General features: G+C 32.8%; 1 pseudogene; it reads right to left on the bottom strand.

The window, feature by feature from the left end:
- Positions 1 to 3,812: 3,812 nt before the first annotated feature.
- Positions 3,813 to 17,489, bottom strand: part of LOC107876364 — a 60,452-nt pseudogene continuing 46,775 nt past the window's right edge.

Below are 17,489 nucleotides of genomic sequence, written 5' to 3'. Positions count from 1 at the left end.
CAGAAAAATTATACTACTACACGTACAGGACAAAAATTATATTTTATATAATATATAATAAATATCACATTCTCTTTAACTCTTTAACTAGTTCACATATTTACTTATTTAATTAAATATTAATTTTATTAATAAAAATTTCGCCTCCGCCACATCACTCATGTTGATTTAGTTTAATTTGGTCAAAGGTGATAGATGAAGAAGTGCACGAGGGGGTAAGTGGAGGAACAAACAGGATGAATCAGCGTTTGTGCCGCACGAGGGGAGATCTATGCTCTCAGATAAAGCTTACCTCTTTATTCTAGTGCCATCTTTCACATGAACTTTTTTTTTTTTTTTTTTTTTTAAAAATTAGCTTTCTTTCTTCACCATATACTTTTTCCATTTAAAGAAGAATAATTTTTTTAATAAAATATGGAACGAGCAGAATTGTGGTTATCAGGAATGGATGATAGCTATGAATAAAAGCGTCGATCATCTATGAATGATCGGAATTAAAATGTTTAATGACGAGATGAACCTACATAAGATTTCAAGTTCAAATTATGATGACTGACATATTTTTTTTTTTCTTTTTTGATAATATTTTAATTTTAATTTTTACCGTGATATATTTAAGATCACAAGATCAAAAAATATTTTGATACATTTAACATAATTTTAATTTAGGATCATAAATTCAAAAGTCTTCTTTAATTTATTTTCTCAAGCCTCATGTCAAGTTAAAGTAGATCATTTTTTTTTTAAAAATTAGGGGAGTATTATAATATTAACTTTTCCGTCGATAATTGTAGTTAAGTGATAAATATTTCTTAATTCTTAATTAGATGTCTCGAATTTGAGGCTTCCTAAAAGTTACTTTTATTGGAAAGTGTATTATATGTTGTGTGACTTTCTTTCTTCTTTATATACATGTAGTATTAATTAAGGCCAAATTCACCAGCGGCTCCCTATACTTGACACAATTTTTCATTTTGGCACCTCAAGTGGACGTTGTTCACTTTTGACACCTTAAGTAGTCATAAAGTGTGTCACTTTGGCACCTTTCGACATCAACTCTGGTGCGTGAATTACACGCGCTTCCAGCATGGATTAAGTGGTCAATTAATTCGTGCCAACTCATTTTAAAGGCCACATCATTATTTACACCCACAATTTTTTTAAGGAAAAATTACAGAAACTAGCATCCTTAAGATTATAATTATAATAAATAGTAACACTTTTTCAAAATTACAACTTATAGCAAAAGTAGCAATATTTTACTCACTTCATAGTAATAGAAGAATATGTATTTTTCAATTGTGCATATGTATTTATGAGTAATACATATATATTTGTATATGTATTTATATAGCAACATTTTACTTAAATAGAAATACAATTTGCTATTTTTCGTAATTATGAAACTATTGCTATAAAAGTTATAATTAAGGAGTTGCTATTTCTGAAATTTTTTCTTTTTTTAAAAACAAAAAAAAGAATCAAAATACATGGCTAAGTGTCCAATAAATTAATGACACATGATTTTTTAATTAAATAGTTACAAAAAAACCCACATCTTCCCCATCTAAACTTTTTAAGTTCAACCTCCATTAATGGAAGTTGAACCTCCATTAATGGAGGTAGAATTTTTCAGAAAAATAAACATACCTCCTCATTTGCTGAGGATGATAGATCCGCCTTAAAAGCTTCACGAATTTCAGATAGGGAAAAAGAGGAAGTTAATGTTCAGTTAAAAAATTATTTAATGAAAGAAAACATAGATTAAATCCTTCTTATGCCATGTAGTTTGTTAATATTTAAGGATTTTTTCTTTAACCAATTCGCCTTTTGATTCTTTCCTACTAGTAAAGAATCCACTATCCTTGTGGAAAAGCAAAAAGAAAAAAAAATTATATTTGCCCTCCTAAATAATTTCACTTTTCTTTGCACACTTTTTGTATGATAAAATTCCCCGAAGAAGTAAATTATTGAATTTTTAGTGATTCTTTGCATTTTTGAGGAGTTTTGGAGAAATATTAATTTGAGTATTTCTTATTGAAGTCGTATGTATCTGTTCAATAGGTAAAGAAAATGGAGAAGAAGGGAGTATTTTGTTGTGTTCTTTGTGTGGGTTGATGAAATGAACATTTTTTTTTCTTGTGGGTGTTAATTGTGTCGTGGGTGGAAGAGGCGAATTTTGGATTGCTGTTTTGAGTGTAATTTGATTGCTGTTAGTGTGGTAGTGTGTTCCATTGATTCTTGAAAAATTCAACTTCTATTAATGGAGGTTAAGATAGAGAAAAATTGTGTGGAGAAGATGAAATTTTAAAAATCTTTATGTATAATTTAAAAAAAAAATTAAAGATGAAAAAATTACGAAAATGCTCCTAAAAAATTATGAAAATACCCCTGAAACGTGCCCAAAAGTGAGTGTAATACACTCTCTTTGCTGAATCAGCGAAGGGTGTCAAAGTGACACAGTTTATGGCTACTTGATATGTCAAAAGTGAACAACGTCCAATTGATGAGCCAAAGTGAAAAATTGTGTCAAGTTTAGGGGGCTATCGATGAATTTGACCGTTAATTAATTATGTCATCGATAAAGATTATGGTAAAGTAATAAGTATTTTTTTTATTTTTAGTCAGAGTACTTTCAATTTGAGTCCTTCTAGATACAAAATTGCCTTTTGTTAGAGAGCATTTTATCTTTTAATATGGAGCAATAAATACTTTTTTTTTTAATAAAAAATTCCCAGGTTTAAATTTCTATAAATACGAGTCGCCTTTTATAAAAAATATTTTACCTTTTTAATATAATTTTTTTTTTTTGCGCGAATCCAGCTTCATTGGAACAGCAATACAAATACCAAACAACGATCACCCCCCTCCCCTCTTAAAAAAAAAAATCATGCCTCTTGGCGGTGCCAACATTAATAAGAAAGACCAGTAAAAGAACAACACACAGTAAAATTAAAATATGGACATTGAACGAGAGTTTATCATTTTCTATTTTTTGGGATGAAGTTCATTTACCTCATCAACATGTTAGTATCACGTGGAAATTGGGTGTCCATTTAGGACAATTCAAAAGGAGTATATTTGAACAATTTAAATTACACGAATAATATAACAGAGGTAAAATTTATTATTTTTGCACAATAGAGAAGCAAAATTGATCTTTTTTCTTATAAATAATAAAATAATAATTTTTTTTCATACATGTATACAGTGAGAATGAGTATAAGCTAGTAGATTACTATGAACCTATAGGTAAAGTTTTAGATATGTTACTGATCTATTCCAACCAGTTGATAATCTCTTCGCCTGATCCTGATTTTCATCTATTTCATTGCCCGTCAAGTCCACCTCCACAACGCCATTCAAACATTTTCTTTTTGAGATATGAGTAAAAAAAACACCCAGATTATCACATCTTAACTATAAGTTTCTGTTTTCCTACCTAAACTATCACCATCTATGTATTACAATACACCTAGTTTAGTAGATGATGATAGTTTAGGTAGAATTTTTTTTTTTTTTTTTTTTTTTTTTTTTTTTATAATTGACCAAGCTTTAAGACATGTTTTAATACATAGATGGTGATAGTTCAAGTAGTAAAAGAGAATAATGGATAGTTAGAACGCAAACTTCATGTAACAATAATAATTGAGTTATGTCTTTAACGGCAGTATTATTCACATTAAAGAACGTTCTTCAACTGCCTGAATCAAATTTATTATTATCTACAGGATTGAGATACATTGCACATTGAAGAGAACACAATCATATACAAAAACAGCGAAAATAATGTGCTTTATACCAGCCAAAGATCAGTGGTTTTGTGCAGAAAACATGATAAAAAAGCCCTCAACTTTTCTGGTATAGTTGACAAGACCGCAACTTGCCACGAAGTCTTCAATCCAAAGGGTGACTAAGGATAAGATTAGTAATGTGTTTGTTTTAGACCTCCATAATTTTAATAGTAAATTTTATGATTTTAATTTTACATGAAATAATAATGAAGGTCGTCAAATATGTCTAAAGAATTATTAAATAATAATAATAATAATAATAAATAAAGAAAAATCTATCTAATTTTTACCAAAAATATTTTAAAACTTTAAATTAAACAACTCAAACTTCATAACAAATAAAGTTTTAACAACAATATCTAAGTTAATATATTACAAATAAATGTCTAACATTTTATTCACCAGAATTAATCCTTACATTAGTAATAATCAAATTAATGTGTGAAGTTAAAGATTATATGTCTTTCAAATACTACACCAAAGAAACCTAATATGCAAGAGTAAAATGAAAGACAACTTTAAAATTTGTATATATATGTGTATATATTTAAGGATTTTTACTAAATTTTTCTTTAGTCCACTAATTTTATTGAGACGACCCTACTTTAATCTCGTCTTGAGTAAAAGCGTTGTAGGTCCATGTAGCAATCTAAAGGAAATTTACTTTCGGCTCTCTCTGACAAACAAACCCTTTTCCAATATCTTGTCGACCATATTTATTTCTTTTATGTGGATGTTTAGACTAGTCAGAGCACTATATCGGAATTCTTCGGTTAGTGTCAAGCAGTTACAAATATAGGTAAGCATTATATTCAGAAAGAAAGTACAAGAACTGTATATTGTCTTATGTGCTGGTAACTACTTCGTATTCTTTGACCACTATAATCAATAATATCATGTCTAAGTGTAAAATGAAGAACATTTAGAGTATGATCACGATATGGAAAATGAAGTTTACCTGTTGCTGCAAAGACATCAATATCGGAGGAGTTAAAGGATTACCTCAAAGAAATTTAGTACCAACAAAAACACCCCAATCCAAAGAGCTAATTAAGGATTAACTCGAAGAAATGTAGTACCAACAAACACATACCACTATACAAAATTCGGTTAATTTCAGCAATCTGACATATAAATAGACAACATAATTAGTTCAAAGCTAGACTTCTTTGAATGATTTTGGGGATGACGTGAAATCATTAGAACTTTGGTAAGAAGCAAATCTTTAGGATTAGAACTGAAACAAAATTTCAATGTTACAACCTGTTAGGTTTTTAAAAAGTGTGAAGGGAGAACGAATAGGTGTTTTTTTTAAAAGACATCGAGAGAAATGATGCAAGTTGAATAAGAATCTTTCAGTTTGGATGGTTATGACCTTTTCAAAGGGTTGTGACCTTTTCGAAGAGTTGGACCTTTTCCTAAGAGGTGTACTTTTATGAACCATTGCTTCATGAAACAATACCTTGATGGCTATAAATACCTAATTTTATTCACAAGTAAAAACATGAATTTTTAAAGAAAAAAACACTCCTCTTTCTTGAAAAAACTCTAGTATGATTTGCCATCATTGAGTGCGTAGTTTAACAGAATTTGAGGTACCATCATTCTATTGAAGTGATTCATTTTATCTTGGGAGGATAAATTCGATAACCTTGGATACTTGAGGGGAATAATTTTCTTAAGGACACTGTGTGAATTAAGTGGATTTGAATCTTCTAATCTTCATCTTTTTCAAAACGTTTGATTTTGCTAGTTTTCAGAAAATAGTTTGAACTTCATTTTGTTGATGTTCATAAGTTGGGTTGAACTTATTGTTGAAGTTCAAAGTTGTGAATACAGAGCTAGAACTTCATTTGATTATTAATATGATTAGTTTGAACATGAGTTTGAAGTTCTTGTTGTAAAATACACATTTTAGTAAACCTGAAAAACAACAATCTTAAAAAAATTACATATTAAAAAAATATTTAGTTTTTATGCTTGTTTGATGGAAAAAATATCACCATTTATAAATCAAGTATTTGGTTAGTCTATATTGGGTTTGATTTTGTGGAGACTAAAATCTTTTGATTTCTACTCTCTCGGTTAGAAGAATATAAAAACTTCATAGAAAAATCAGTGTGAAAATTTAGTTCGAAGAATATAAAAAATTCACCGATCATTGAACTATCTGTATTGATTTCTGGTGTTTAAAACTTGTGGGGTTCACTCTGTTTGAATTTTATTCTGATTTGAAGTCATAAAAATTTAATTAGGTTTCAAAGTTCGCTCGGTTGACGATTTAAAGATATAAGAACTTTATCATTGACTAGAAATAAGTTGGTTAAAAATTAAAGTCTTTATTGTTAGTATTCTAAAATACTAAAGTGTATATCAAAAATTGACAAAAAAAATGGCAAATGAAACTGAACAACAAATTGATTCAGTTGTGAATGATGTTGTCCCAATGACAATTAATGTTGCGTCATTAAGTCGTTCAAATATTGCTTTAGCAATGGAATGACAGAGAAATCAGAAAAATATTCTGGTGTGAACTTCAAAGAATGACAACAAATGATGTCATTTTGGTTGATCAAACTTGAAATGCAAATTCTCACAAGTATAGATCCTCATATTTCGAAAAAAGTAATGATTGAAAATCAATTTGAATGAGAAATCATCAATGATGGTTTCAAATCCTGTTAAGGATGATGCTCCAAATAATAAGAATATGAAGAAGTCTTCTAGACAAAAGAAAGAGCAGAACAAGAAAATGTTCAAAGACAAGTGCTATAATTGTAGTAATGTTGGTCACAGAGCTCTAAATAATCAAGTTTTGAATAAGAACAAGAAAAAAAATCAGTTAAACATGTTGGCAGCAACTGAAAAGATTGAAAATATGTGTACTATGATTACTGAATGCATTTAGTTGGAAACTCAAATAAATAGTGATTTGATTCAGGAGCCACTAGACATGGTTGTGCGGACAAAAAAACTTTTTCTACGTATGATACCGCTGGTCCCAAAAAAGTGATCTTCACGGGAAATAATTCAACAACCAAGGTTGAATAAAGTGGGAAGATATTCCTAAATATGACTTTTGGCAAGGTGTTGATTCTTAACAATGTTCTTTACGTTCCTATTACTAGGAAGAACTTAGTGTCAACAACACTTTTTGTTAAAAATGAATTTAAATATGTATTTATTTCGGAGAAAGTTAAATAAACAAGAATAAAATCTATGTAGGAAAGGGCAACCTCAATGAGGGCATTTTCAAACTTGATGTAAATAATTGTTGAAATGAAGAAAGTTGCGGCTTCTTATTACTTTCTAGAGTCAGATGATTTGTGGCACAGTAGTTTAGGACATGTCAATTGTAAAACTTTGTGAAAACTGATTAGTTTGAAAATACTGCACAACTTTGAGTACAATTAATCAAAGTTTCAAATATGTGTGGAATCGAAGTATGCTAAGCATATGTATAAGTATGTTGAAAGAAATTTCAATCTATTAGACTTAATTCACACCGATATTTGTGATATGAAGTCAACACCATCTTGTGATGGAAAAAAGTATTTTATAACTTTTATTGATGATTCTACTAGATACTGATATATTTATTTATTAAATGATAAAGATTAAGCAATACACGTGTTTAGGCAATATAACATTGAAGTTAAAAATCAATTGGATAAAAGGATCAAAATGATAAGAAGTAATAGAGGTGGGGAGTATGAATATCCTTTTATGAAGATATCTTTGAAAAATAAAATTGTCCATCAAACTACTGCCCCATATTCAACTTAATTAAATAGGATTGTAGAAAGAAGAAATCAAACGTTAAAGAAAATAATGAATGTCTCACTTATAAGTTTAGGTTTATTGCAAAACTTGTGGAGGGAAGCTATCCTTCCAGCAAATCGAATACTCAATAGAGTGTCCCATAGCAAGACAAACTCTATTCCATATGTAAAATGGAAAGGAAGGAAACCCAACTTTAAGTATTTCAAAGTGTAACGGTGTCTAGCCAAAATCCAAGTTCCTCTGCCTAAAAGGATAAAAATAGGACCTAAGACTGTGGACTATGTTTTCGCTGGATATGCTACAAACAGTAAAGCATGTTGATTTTTGGTTCATAAATTCAAACATATGGACATTCAAGAAAATACAATGATTGAGTTAGATAATGTTGAATTCTTTAAACACATTTATCCATATAAATATAGAGCTCCAGAAATGGGTCCCGACGCATACGGTGCTCAAGACTACGAGTAGTCTCAAGCTAACCCCGTAAGCCTTCTACTAAATCTAGCACTTATATTAAAGAAACTTAAGCAAGCAACAATACTGAAATATTGGATTCTGTATATGCTAAAATGGAAGTAACTGAACGTAATATCTGAACGTTTAAAACTAGAGAGTCTGAACAATCAATACTGAAAATCTGAGTTATAACTAGCAGTCTGACAAGCCTCTACTACTAAGAACTAGAGAGCCATTGGGACAGAACCCCAACTGACTCAAACTAACTAAAAATAACTAATCATGCTAATGAAATAAATTGAAAGTATGAATACTGGGTCCCCAAACTATGAGGATTCACCAACTATCGGATATAGATGGAGATGCTCGAAATCACTCACGCTGCTGAAACTGAGCACCTGAACCTAAATTATTAAACAATGTAGCACATAGACATATGTCGATCAATACTTTGAGAATGTACTGAGCATGTGGGGGAAATACTGTAACGCCCCAAAATCTATCCCGAGATGTCACACGGTGCTTAAGACCACAAGTGATCCCAAGCTAACCCTTCTATTGGCATAACTTATAATTAACTGAATAAAATACATAAATCTGAATGAAATAAGTAAAATGTTACTCTTTTCTGAATCTGATTAGTACAAAACTAAATTAAAATGGGTACAACTTTTCTTTTATAAACAAAACTGGAATCAAATACCTTAACTCTACTGACTGTCTATGAAGCCTCTACTAGTATTGACTATAGGTAGCCGAGACATGACCCTCAACTATCCCAGTTCAATACAACTGAATAAAGAAAAATAAAATATTGCTCAAACTGTATAACTGACTCGAGCCCTCGAATCAAGAGGATGCATTACCTGATGACTGAAATCTGCAACTGTCTGAATGTGGTATGTGTACTACAACTTATACCTGCATTATGAGACAATGTAGCACATAGACATATATGTGGATCATTGCTTTGAGGATGTACAGAGTATATGGGGGTGAAATGCTTAAGTAAAACATCATCTCATCATCATCATAACTTGTAAAACAATGCATGTTAAATGTAATGACTCACATAAGCTGGAATATCTGAAATACTGAAAATAATAATCATGTGAAACAAATCATACTTGTAAATCTAGTGAGCCATAACATTTAGTTCTAAAAGTCGTGCTAATACTCTGTCTTTAAATCATACTATCTAAGTGTAGAAAGGACTTACTTCTAAGTCTGAAATCTGAAAACTGAAATCTGTAACTCTTATCTTTCTGTAAAGCATAATATGAGTAAAACGGTGAGCCTTTACACTTAGTTTTTCTAAAAGCCTTTCAGTAAATCTTTTTCTGAAAGTCTTTTCTATTAGGAAAAAATACTTTCTTTGAAGGGAAAAATATTTTTATCTTAAGGCTTTAAATCAATAAGTTGTTTTAAGAGTAGGGGACATCTTTTGGGAGGTTCTTCTAACTGACATACACCATGTGAGCATCCATGGAGTCCCACGACTGGCCCCCGTTAGGTAGGGTTTTTCTACCCTTGCCATCGGAATAGAACTTCTAATCTGAGTGATTACAATCTGAGTCATCCACATAGAAGTGGAAATAATCTGATAATTTGTACCTGCAGTGACACGTAGTTCTGGGGTATGAAACCGTAGTAACTTACCCATCTCGGTGCTAAATACTACTCCCATTCTCATGCTCAAAATCTTAAGAAATCCACTTCAAAAAAATAGCACAAGGGTTTACAAGAAAATCAATTATGTTTTTCTTTTCTTTAAATCTCAAATCATATGAATAAAGTGGACTCTTTATCTTAGCTTAGGACCAAAAGGTCAAATCTTTATCAAAATCTGAGAATAATCTTATCTGAGGATGCTCATAGCACAAATAATCTCAAAATAGCAATAGCAATTAGGGCATAATGACCCATGCATCGATCTCATGTTAAAACATCTAAAAATTCATGCTTGATAACGTAAACATTCATAAACCATCTTATAATCTGGAAATTTCAGCAATATGTATGGAAATTTATGTAATTCAACTTTTAAATCATGGAAAATCTCATAATCTTGCAAATAATGATAATGGGTATAAACCCGAACTTGAATTTCATGGGAAATCATATAAATTACAGTAAATTTGTAATTAAAATAAAGTTTGGGCACAAGAATGAAAGAATTATCCTTGTTCAAAACCCCATATACCTTGGGTAATGAACTAGATGAAAAAGCTTGCTTTTGAGATCCTATTTGTGCTCTTGAATAATAATTCTTGGTGTTCTTAAATTGGAAACTTTGAATCTTGAATTGATTTGGGAAAAGAATGGTGGAATCTTGGGGATTCTTGAAGTTGAATGATGAAGCTTAGGGTTTTGGTTGCGAGAAATTTTGATAAATATAAGCATAGAAGTCTTGTAATAGGGTTAAATCATGTGTTTGGACGAATTTTAGGGGTTTGGGAATTGTCCAAAACACCCCTTTGAGCTTTTAAACGATACTGGAAAAGCAGCAAAAAGCTCAATTTCGCTAGCCACCGTGATGCACCACATTCGCGGTGGCTCACTGGAAAAGGACGAGTGGGAACTGGGCTTTCTCCCCGATACGGAGCTATCGCGGTGCCCTATCGTTTTGCCATTTTGGCCACCAATGCTACGTGGTAAGATCGCGTTGGGCTACTGGATTTTACAAAATGGGAAAATGGATCACTCCGCGATGCACTAATTTTGCGGAGGTCTACTGGAATTGACGATTGCCATTTTTTCCTCCTTCCCGACGTTCTGAGAGTCCAGTGGCACACTTCAACTTAAAAATGCCATAACTCCTTCACCAAGTGCCGGATTTAGGCGAATTTGGTATCGATGAAATGCTTATTCAATTTTTCATACAATGAAAAGTTGTAATCTTGAAAATTCCACATCGAATAAATATTATTTATTTTGAAAGCTATCCCTTGACATTTTAGAAATGAATTTAAGCTAGGAAAAATATGGGGTATTACAAATGCATAAGTAAAACGATATCTCAATATCCATAAAATTCATTAAAGAATGCATGCTAAATGTAATGACTCAAATTAGCTTGAATAACTGAAAGCTGAAGATCATAAATTATAAATAATAAAACATACTATGTAAATCTTGTGAGCCATCATATTTAGTTCTAAAAGTTGTAAGGACTTTCCTGTAGGGAATTCTCTTAAATACCTTTCTATTATTCTTTTCTAGTAGGCTTTAGGGAGGTTTCTCTAACTGACATAAACCATGGGAGCTATCATGGATTCCAACGTCTAGTTCCCCTAAGGGAAAAACCTCATGTTAGGGAGATGTGTCATACTCTTGCGAAGGAGTATAACCTGAGCTAAGCGATCACATCTGTACCTATCATCCATATAGCAATGGGAATAATCTAAATCTGTATCTACATTGGCTCATAGTTCTGGGGCATGTAAACATACCCAACTCGGTGCTAAATATTACTCCCTTTAATCTGTATGCTCATTCTGTAGAAAATCCACTTTAAAACTAGCATAAGGGTTTGTAATGAAAACCAATTATGCATTTATCTGACTGTAATCAATACTGTAAAGTGGATTCCATATCTTAGTTGGAGATCAAAAGATCAAATCTTGATTCAAAAACTGATTTTAACATATCAGAGGATGCTTAAAAGCATACTCTCATTGAAGTATCGATATTCAAACTAGGGGCTTAAAAACCCATGCTTCAAATTATATCAAATTCATCACAAATCATACTCACTAGTCAAACTCATGAGAGGTTCTTGCAAAATTCTAATCAAAATAGTGGAATTCAATCCTCAATAAGCATCTAAAATCACTTCACTAGCATAAATGTGTAAAATAGGCATGCAATTCAAATAACAAAATTTAGGTATGAACCCTAATTTGAAATTCATATAAAATCATGTAAATTTGTAATTAAAACTAGTTTTGGGATCAAGGATGAAAGGATTATCCTTGTTCATAAACCCCCACATACCTTAATTGATGAAGACACTTGGATTGAATTACTATTTGTGCTCTTGGAGATTGATTCTTAGAATTCTTGAATTGGAAACCTTGAATTGTGGGTTTTCTTGGAAAAAGAATAGTAAAATTTAGATTTCTTGAGGTTTAAAATTTGAAGCTCTAGGGTTTCTCTGAGAGGAATTTGATGAATAATGGACATATTTTGCTCAATGATACACTTAATCATCCGTTTTCACGGTTTGGGGGCTTGGTAAATGACAATTTTCCCTTGGGATTTAAAATCCATAACTGGGTTGCCGATTTTCCACCTTGGCACGATGCGATGCTTAACGCATTATGTCACTGGAAAAAGGATGAGATCGATTTTTCTCATAACCGCAATGCGGTGCTATTGCATTATTCTACTGGAAAAAGGACGAGTGCGATTTTGCATCTCCACCGCGATATGGTGCAATCGTGCTGCTTCACTGGAAAAGGATGGGTGCGAATTTGCACTCCATCGCGACGCAATACCCGTTCTACTGCAATTCCTTGTGCGACACTGGCCAATCACTGTGTGAATTACTGGAAAAGAAAAATTGCGATTTTGGGGATCATCGCGATGCAACATGATCGCAGTGAGCTACTGCCATTTACTCAAAGTGCCATAACTTCTCACTCGGGTATCAGATTGAGGCAAAATTTGTATCCTTAGAAAGATAGTTAATTTTTTTATTTATTGGTGTGTCATGAGCTCAAAAATTCTTATTAAAACAAAAGATATGCTTCTTTGAAGTTGATTAGAACAACATCCTTCTCTAGAACTCAATCGATAAGAGATATTTTGATTCGTCTATTATCTAGGAGTTACTTGAGGCCTTAAAGCATAGTTCTACTGGTTATTTAAATTTTCGAGGTATTATAATATCTCTCCTTTGGAAAAATTCATCCTCGAATGAGACTAATTAAACTTAGCATACTGAGGAACTAAGACTATAAATTGGCATGCACAACTGAAGCATAACCAAATTGATTTGCAAATGCAAGAATTATCGAGAGAATGACTATATAAAGCTGAAACTTGGAATGAAAAAAAGATGATCTGAGGAAACTTATTACTTGAACTGAATTTGAATTGCAACGAAAAGATAAGGGTACTTGATTCTTATATATGCTTCTGTTTCCCAAGTGGCTCCCTCAACGGAGTGGTTCTGCCAAAGAACTTTAACCAAGGGAACTTCTTTGTTCCTTAGTCTACGAACCTGGTGATTAAGGATCTCAACTGGAATCTTTTCATAAGAGAGGTTATCGTGAATATCTATGCTTTCTAAGGTTACTACAACTGTTGGATCACCAATACGCTTCTTTAACAAGGATACATGGAACACGAGGTGAACGGATGACAAATCTGCAGGCAACTCAAGCTTGTAAGCTACTTCCCAACACGGCTTAATATGTTGTAGGGCCCAACATAGTGAGGACCAAGCTTCCCTGTTTTGCCAAATCTTTTCACCCCCTCATGGGTGAAATCTTCAAATAAACTAATTCATCAACTTCAAACTCAAGATCCCTTCTCCTCAATTCTGCATACGATTTCAGACGACTCTGAGCTATTTTCAACCTTTCTCGAATCACTAAACTTTTTCCATCGCTTCTAACACCACCTTCGACCCTATCAATGAGGCTTCACCCACTTTGAACCAATTGACAGGTGACTTACGTCTTCTCCCATAAATAGACTCAAATAGGCCATCTAAATGCTAGCATAGTAGCTATTATTGTAGGCAAACTCAATCAATGACAAGTGCTCATCCCAACTACCCTTGAAGTAAAAAACACATGCCCTTAACATATCCTCTAGGGTCTAAATGGTCCTCTCTGCGTGGCCATATATCTAAGGATGAAAAGCTGAACTAAGATGAACTTGGGTACGAAGACCCTTCTGAAAGGCTCTCCAAAAGTGAAAGGTTAACTGTGTACCTCTATCTAAAATGATAGACAAGGGAACTCCATGTAATTTGACCAACTTTCTAATATACAACTTAGCATAATCTTCAACTGAGTAGGACGTATAAACTAGCAGGAAATGGGATGATTTTTTCAAACTGTCTATAATAACCCAAATCAAATCATGTTAACGATGCGAAGGGGTAACCCTGTTACAAAATCTATGTTCACTTCTTCCCACTTTATAATACCCAAAAAATCCAAATCACTATTAGAACCTTGCTTCAAACTCATGAGAAATAAAATGTTTTGGTGGTTTTATAAAAGGATTTGATGTATATTTAGTCCTCAAGTAACTCCTATCTATTAGACGAATCAAAATACCTCTTACCGATTGAATTCTTGAGAAGTATGTTGCCATAGTCTTCTTCAAATGAACTTATATTTAGTTTTACTAATAATTTTTGAGCTCATACCCACCAGTGGGTAGATAATTGAATTAGATTTCCAACGATACCAATTTATCCTTAATACAATACCAGGATGAGAAGTTATAGCCCTTTTTGTAGAAGGCAGTGGCTCATCGCAATAATGCTGTGATGTAGTGATAGCCTGTAACGCCCCAGAAAATGGGTCCTAGAGCGTCACACGGTGCTTGAGGCTACGAGTATCCCCAAGCTAACCCTTTGAGCCATTTTCATTCAGTTCAACACAAATCAACAGGGTTTCCATAAATAACCCTAAAATATCAACAGAGTAATCGTCATCCAAGAATAAAAGAATTTCAGAAAGATAACAAAATACGACTTATTAGTCAACTCCCAACTGACTCATACTCAGTTATTAAATGTAAACAATTTCGTGAAACCAACATCAGACATCACGTCCTCGAAACATGAGGACTCACCACAACAGAGGATGTAGAGCAGCGTGCCTGAAGAATCACTGTTGAACCTGGAACTGAGCACCTGAACCTACATTTTGAGAAAATGTAGCCCACATCCGAAGATGTGGGTCAGTACCATGGAAAAGAACCGAGTATATGGGGGTGTATGCAGTTGTATAAACATCATCATCATAAAAATTTATAAGAAATATGCAGGATGTATGAAAGACTCACATAGCCCGAAGAAAATCATCATAATCATGAGAGGATGAAATAAGTACAATAACACATGTGGGTCATCATATAATTTGTTAATCACTTTCAGTTCATAAAGAATATCAATTGTCATAATGTAAATATCATTTAAATCTTTTGAAAGAATAACTTGCACAATTCCACTTTCAAATCACTTCACCATTCACCATAGACACAAGGAAACACACACACACTGGGAGATCCTATAACGACATAAACCATGTGAGCTACATGGAGTCCAACATACAACCCACGTTGGGGAGAGCCGTCCTATCCTTTCCATCGGAGTAGGACTATCAATATCAAATCCACACAAACTAGTGATCACTATATAAATCAGCCTCAGGATCACTCCAACGGGGGCATGTAGTTCTAGGGAAGTAAGGTCGCTTTATACCTCCCACTAGGTGCTAAAGATTTCCTCCGGGCTTAGCTCAGATCATTTCAAAGACAATCCACAATAAAAAAATTTCAGTAATATATAAATATACATTGGGAGCCATCACGCTTCCCATCTATCAAAATTAACCACGTTGTGGATTTCTTTCACACTCAAGTTCAAAACAACTCCATTAAGACCAAAAGGTTAAATCATTCAAAATATCTCAAATATTCAACATCAATGTGCTTATAACACACACTTTCTCAAAAAAACACAATTTTTAATGGGGATTCACGACTCAAATATCAAAATCATGATAAATATCATTCAAGATTCATGCTTTATATCTCCACACATGTAAATTCATCTTTCAAAATTATAAACATCAAGATTTCATAATCATCATCATAAGATATGGGTTCATGCTTCAAATTCGTAAAAGTCAAATAAAAATCATGCCTTTGTAAAGAAAATTACTTTTGGGCACAAGAACAAAAGAGAGTTCTTGTTGAAAAACCCCACATACCTTGAATGATGAACTTTAGATCGATACTCATTTTTGAGATGTTAATCGTGCCTTTTAATGATGGTTCTTGGAGTTCTTGAACTAGGAACTTGGAATCTTGAATAAATTTGCAGAATTAATGGTGAACTTTGGAGGCTCTTGAAGTTGGATATAGGAGCTTAGGGTTTTCTTTTAGAGGGAATTTGATGAAATATAACATATAATGCTTCTAATATGATTTAATATAGGGTTTGGAAGGATTTTGGGTGAGGGGGAGTGACCAAAACTCCCCTAAAAATTAAATAATTCTCGAATTGTCCTTTGGTGGACTGTTTTGATAGTCTGAAGTAGATCAACCATAATGTTTTACTCCGATATCCAAATTGGATGAAACTAATTTCATTAGAAGTAAGACTCTAATATCTTTCCGTTGATATATAGTATATCACCCAGATCATTGTGTACGAGGAGTTATGATCATTTGAAGTTGACCCAAAAATTTGGTTTTGATAGGCTGAAGTAGATCGACCATAACTTTTTGGTCCGATAGACAAATTGGATGAAACCAATTTCATTGGAAAGAGGACTCGTAGAGATTTCCGTTGATATATAGTAAATCATCCAGATCATTATGTACAAGGAGTTATGATCGTTTAAATTTGGAGTAAAAATACTCCATGCCTCAGTACTTTTTCCTGCACATTTTACTGTTTACTACTATTCACTGTTCGATCGGAATATTCATAACTCGTCGCTCGGGTGTCCGTTTTGGATGATCCACATATCGTTGGAAATATTATTCAATAATCTAGGCAATGGTGGATCATAATCTAAGACATTCTACACGAAAAATTTATATTTCATTCTAGAAGATAGAACCCAACACGTTTATGCACAAAATTTCAACGAAAAATTTCCCGGGGTATTACATAGCCAAAATGGCAATTGTCCCTTTTATAGTAACCTATCGCAATAGGCCTTTGTCGCACCAAGAATGGCGGTTGAGCGGGTAGCGTGTCGCGATGGAGTGCAATTTCGCACTCGTCCTTTTCCAGTGAGGCGACACGATTTCACCGTGTTGCGGTGATTGATAAAATAAGGCTCATCCCTTATATAGTAAGAACAATGTGATAGAACCTCATCATGGTGTTGGATAAAATTAAGGTTGTCCTTTTCCAGTTAGTCACCACAATAAGCACCGCGTCGTGCTGAGGTGCGCAAAATTGGGTGCCCAATTTTCGAAGTTGATTTTTAAAAGGTAATTTAGTATTTTCCCAAGCCCCTAAATTGTGAAAAACAAGAAATTAAACCCATTCTAAGCATAATATACCCTCTTTTCATAAAATTACTCTCAAAGAAACCCTAGAACTTCAAATCTTAATCATCAAGAAATCCAAATTCCACCATTTTTTTCCAAGATAACCCAAAATTCAAGGTTTCCAATTTAGGAACTCCAAGAAATTATCTTCAAGAGCACAAATAGGATCTCAAAGTCAAGCTTCTTTATCTAATT

Source organism: Capsicum annuum, chromosome 7 (assembly GCF_002878395.1).
Source record: "Capsicum annuum cultivar UCD-10X-F1 chromosome 7, UCD10Xv1.1, whole genome shotgun sequence".
Taxonomy (NCBI): Eukaryota; Viridiplantae; Streptophyta; class Magnoliopsida; order Solanales; family Solanaceae; genus Capsicum; species Capsicum annuum.
The sequence above is the reverse complement of the archived record's forward strand: the minus strand, read 5'-3'. Positions and strand labels throughout refer to the sequence as shown.